At 36.2% G+C, this 5,755-nt stretch overlaps 1 long non-coding RNA gene across 1 annotated transcript; it reads left to right on the top strand.

The window, feature by feature from the left end:
* Nucleotides 1–1,336: 1,336 nt before the first annotated feature.
* LOC113396866 (uncharacterized) lies at nucleotides 1,337–2,360 on the top strand. Its single transcript, XR_010309767.1, has 3 exons — nucleotides 1,337–1,500; nucleotides 1,699–1,791; nucleotides 2,314–2,360. It is a non-coding gene; the product is annotated as an uncharacterized LOC113396866 (long non-coding RNA).
* The last annotated feature ends 3,395 nt before the right edge of the window (nucleotides 2,361–5,755 follow it).

The raw sequence follows: 5,755 nt of genomic DNA, 5'->3' as shown, positions 1-5,755 counted from the left end.
TTTATAATTGATTGATTTTAATTTATGGAATCGTAAACTTGGCTTAATGATCATTTAAGAGTTTGCTCAGACATGTTGTCCGTGCCGTAGGTGTATTTTTCTATTATTTCGACTTTGATAGTTTAAACTCAAACTCAACTCAAATTCCTTTATTCAATATTCGCTTACTCATTGATAATCCAATTAAACATTACCACCGGTTCGGAAAAGGCAACACCCTGACCTGAGAAGAACCGGCGAAAGAAACTCAGCGGGTCGTTTTTTTCTTTGTCAAACTAATTAAATACATATATTGAATATGAATAAAAATAGCCAGGAGACGATCGTTTCATTCCCAAATGGTAAAGAACAACGTACAGGGAATTTATCTGGAAATAACAATATTGGCTTACATTTTTTATTAGTCTCGTTTTTTACGTGTCATTTGTCTTTATTGTGTGTTTTTCAATTGATATTAGTGTCATTTTGGGTTCATGGGCTGTGTCTGTAAAGTATCCAGTCGGTCCATAACAGGGTCATCTATATTTTTGATCGCCATTATAAGGTTATAATCAATTGACTTGATTGTATATACTTATAGTCAATGGAATGTCACTGAAGATTCTGATCAGGATAAATACCAGTATTATTCGGAGTTCGTCGAGCTGGTAGCGGTAATATCCTTCCGTGGTAATCTCCAGAACTTCTGGAAGTACCAGGGCGATGACACGGTGAAAAACATAGACTTGCTAAAGTTGGCGCTTTACGTACATCCAGAGTATCCGCTAAAGGCGAAAATGTCACAAAATACGCAGGTTAGTTTTATTTTTATGCAAATGAACAGAGGTGACCGAGCAAGTGCATCAGAACATAGGTTTCGAGTAACTTTTGAGTATAATGCATTCAATGATCTTTGACGGAAGACATTGGGGTGACCACATGCATCTAAGTGGTCCATTTGCTCTACCTTGCTAGAATGTTAAAAATGAATATAGATGTCTCATGCTTTAACCAAGTATGACCGTGAAGAGGCCTTAATCCAGGGGCGTAGCTACCGCCGTATTTTCCGCATCATTTATATGGGGCCCCAACGTGCGTAAGAAAAAAATAATAAAAACTGTCCAATTTTTTTTTGTCACAAATGACAAGTCAAAAAAAGCAACTTCTTAAAAGTTATGATGAATAAGTATTTCTTTAAATTTTATGCATTTTGGTCTCTTTTGTGAGATATCTTTACCCTTCCTAAGGGCCCTCAAACAAATTTTTATACGGGGCCAAGGCATGTTACGCTTCTGCCTTAATCTCACTACAGTTCATAATATATATAATTGTTTTATGTATTGCTAGGTAAAATGGGTTCCAGTAATGACTGAGGAGGGACTCTGTACGACATTTAATTCAGAATACGCGAAGTATCAGACAGTAGATGATGACAATTGGAAGGACCAGGATCTAATGAAGTGTCACTACCACAGCGAGTCGTGTTACGTCCAGATTGATTCCAGTGATAATGGCGTTAGAGTAAGTACGCTGGAATAGATAGATTAACATGAGGTGGGTACCAACCGCTCATTACTTATTTTGCTTTTATTGTTGTGTTTCAATGTAAAGAACCCATGGGTAAAGCGACACGACAGTTATTTCATTCAAAAGCCATGAAATGTACGGGTTATGTATTGCCACAGCTCTAATTTCAATATGATATTTTTTTAATTGCAGTATTTCATTCATTCACCATTCGACATTGCAACAGCCATCTCTAATCCTACAGGAGAAGTTTATCCCGGTGATGAATTAATCACGGACTTTAAGGTTGTGTTTAAACTTGTTTTTTTTTTTTTTTCATAAGTAACAATGCATCCTGATTTTACATTTGTCATTGTTAGGGGTATGTCTAAATAGTTAAAAGGTAATTGTCTTTGGGAACATCTTAGGTTACTTTTTTCAACGACTTTATATATAACCTTGCTTTTTGGTGATACACTTGATCAATTTTTCAAGGGAAACTAGCTAACAACACAGGGTATATAGTGCATATGTCTATGCAAACACAGGTGTACTTTCTATTCTTCAACTCTCATAGTCCAATGAGGCGTCACACTTGAACCCATAAACCACACATACAGAAAACGTCAATCCTTCACTGTATGAAACAAACACAACCGCAAAAACACTCTACTTGTGCCAAATAAAATAAATGACCTATTATTTATCTCAACCCTGAACTATTTCTTCGCTCGGATACTCGTCATAGCTCTAGTACCTCCGCCCTCTGAACCAGACCTCATAGTTTGTGACCCGAAATTTTAGCTCTAAAAACATTTCAATTTCAAGGTAGTGGAAATCGAAGCTGCGAATAGAATCAAAGGATTAAGACCTGAACAGAGAAGGTGCAGGTATCCTGATGAATGGCTTGGGAATTCCCTTAAGGTTTGGAAACAAGTCTGGCTCTTGTTCTAGGCTGTTCTACTGGATATAAATATGGCAGAATATCTGACCAATGCTTATTTTCTCACGATGTTTTCTTTTAAACTCATTTGCTTCGTACTAAAACAAGTTTGATCCAGTTATTTTCGGTTTAGTGCAGCGTTTTCTATTATGATGATTTTTTTTTATGATATCGGTAGGCGGACGAGCAAATGGGCCACCTGATCGTCAGTGGTCACTACCGCCCATAGACAATGGCGCTGTAAGAAATATTAACCATTTCTAACATCATTAATGTGCCACCAACCTTGGGTACTAAGATGTTATATCCTTTGTGCCTGTAGTTACGCTGGCTCTCTCACCCTTCAAACCGGAACACAACAATACTGAGTACTGCTATTTGGAGGTAGAATATCTGATGAGTTGGTGGTACCTACCCAGATGGGCTTGCACAAAGCCCTACCACCAAGAAATTTGATGGAACAGTTGATGGACCATCTCGGTTTATTCTCTTGCGTTTAATGACGTTTTTATTAATTAATACATTAATACAGGCGTAGGATGTGTAACAAAATATGGACAAATCGTATCACAGATTGATTACCACGAGTGAGGAAAAGAAAAAAGGGAACACCAAATAAAAGACGGAGAGATATTTTCACTCAGAGATGTGGATATGATTTGGTGCAAAAGAGACGAGAAAGAGATGTATGGAAAGGTTTAGGAGAGGCCTACGCCGCAGAGGCAACTATTATTTAATATATATTTATATACGCAAAACTAATATATAATATATAATTTTACTAAACATTATTATAACCTAGAATAAGTACTCGTGTAATAGTTCTTTGTAGTAGAAATGAAAGCTATTTTTATTTTATTTAATACAGGCGTATAGTTTCGGCCTGTGTCAGATGCACTGCCGTAGCCGTATGGCGGTCATGTTCTGCGGCTGTCGTCCATATTTTAACGTCAAAGGCGGTTAGTTTTATGACGTAATACACATGCTTGTTGCTTCCTTATTAGATAAGCTGTCATGCCAAATATTTTACCTTAAAACGCTTCACCTTAAAATGCTACTAGTAAATTGTCACTTATAACAGCCTGTTAATTTCCCACTGCTGGGCTAAGGCCTCCTCCCCTTTGATGAGTAGGTTAAGAGCATATTCCACGCTGCTCCAATACTGGTTGATGAACTCAAATGTATAAGAATTTTGTTGAAATTAGACACATGCATGTTTCCTCACGATGTTTTTCTTCACCGCTGAGCACGAGATGAATTATAATAACACATGAGATAAGCACATGAGAATTCAGTAGTTGCATGGGTTTGAACCCGCAATCATTGTCACTTTATCGCAATCGAAACGAAACGTTTAACGAATCGTTATCGTTCAACCGTTTCCCTATTTTTTGCTGGATCGGAATCGTATCATATCCGATACAAATAAATAGATCTAGTCCTCAGTTACGATTAAGCTTAGATTTATTTTTGTGAGGAAAAGTCGAAGTCAGATCAGAATAGAATCAAGAATGTAACACAACTTTTGTATATTCATAAAATTGTCCTCAAGTTTCTAGAAACTTATTGGCAGTGACAATTGAAATCTTTGAGTATGACGACCACGGAGGTCGAGTAGTGTGTACACCGGTCTTCATGGGAACGCCACTCCGAGGGCCCGGTTCCGGCCGAGTCGATGTAGAAAAAGTTCATGTCATGTCATGTCTTGGGTCTGGGTGTTTGGGGTACCGTCGTTACTTCTGATATTAAATAATATAAGTGCTTTAGCTACTTACATTGGGATCAGAGTAATGTATGTGATGTTGTTCTCTATTTTTATTTATTTGAATTGTCCTACAAGAGAAATCAAAAGGCAGTCGTACCGTGCTAGTACTAAATCCATATTAATTGCTCTTTAATGTTATTTACTGTGGAGCTACGGGTATATGTATCGGCATTTTTATTTTAATGCTATGAGTGGGTGTATGCGCCACCTGATCGTAAGTGGTTACCACTTGGAAATCGGTCTTTAGAACTACGTTGAAAACCGCATGTTTATTAGATAGGTAGTATGCAAACCGAGCGTGTCATTTTTTTATACCTAGGCAATAGCTCCACTGAGTTGTTGTACTACCTTAGTTTTTACGGTGTGTAACGGCACAATTTGGCATTTTTATGACAGAACTCACTACTGGCGTGACCGAACTCAAGTGAGTCTCACCAGCAGTTGGCTTTATGTAAGCCCGTCTCGGGAGACGCCCGCCACTTATCATTTGTTCTACCGCCAAACAGCAATACTTTGTATTGTTGTGTTTTGGTTTGAAGGTTAGATTAGATGTAAGGGATGGTTATATGCTTCTCAGTCCCAATGTGTAATGGTGATCATTTACCTTCACGTGACCCATTTGCCAGAAATACATAAAATACATATTAAAAAAAATACGTCGCTCTCTAAAATAACCTTAAAATATTAATTGCATAGCATTAAATAAAATATCACAAAAAAAAATGCTTGTAACCTATTTTGATATAATTTATGAGTCGTATATTTTTTAAATGATCTGTCAATAATGACAATGTATTTATAAATCTAGTTATATCGAAAAAGCCTACTTCAAAGTCATAAATTAAATGTGTTTAAAAGTTAAGTAAATAATTATTATATTTTTAATTTGTAATATTTGTTCGACGGAACAAGATGGCGACGTGTGTGACGCGCACGGCATGGCGTGCATTGGACGAAACGTTGAGATACTCATCAATTTACCAAAGAACCTTGCTAAATGCTCTTGCATGCCGCAGTGCGCCGAGCTCAACTATTATTCACATACCAAAAAGGTTCTTATTCGGTGAGCTTATTTTTTTTTTTATACGTAAATATTAAAATGTATACGACGTAGTTTTAGAGTCTATATAAAAATATAAATATAAGTTTTGTGATAGCATAGCTTTGTAAAGATTAAGTAGTTACAATTTGTATTTAACTTTTAAATTCGTTAAACAATTCTTCAGTCTAATGTCAAAACAATAATGACAGATGTCTAGGAATCAGTGTTATTATGTTGTGCTTAATATAATATATATGTTAGTGTTGTATTACATTGTTTCCACTCATCGTCATTAATCTATTTAATATTTTAAGCCGATTAATCTTCTATGTGTCAGTTCTTTGATACGACATTGGCAGAATAATTTGCGCTCAAGTACCGTTGTTACACAACACAAAAAAAAAAAAACAAAAAGTCTCCCGTCAAACAACATTTATCAATAAAGTGTCTATAATTTTAACCTAATGAAGTGCAGCCGGTGAAAATAAGAAGTGATTTTAAAATCAATATGCTTAATTGT

Source organism: Vanessa tameamea, chromosome 29 (assembly GCF_037043105.1).
Source record: "Vanessa tameamea isolate UH-Manoa-2023 chromosome 29, ilVanTame1 primary haplotype, whole genome shotgun sequence".
NCBI classification, from domain to species: domain Eukaryota; kingdom Metazoa; phylum Arthropoda; class Insecta; order Lepidoptera; family Nymphalidae; genus Vanessa; species Vanessa tameamea.
The sequence above is the reverse complement of the archived record's forward strand: the minus strand, read 5'-3'. Positions and strand labels throughout refer to the sequence as shown.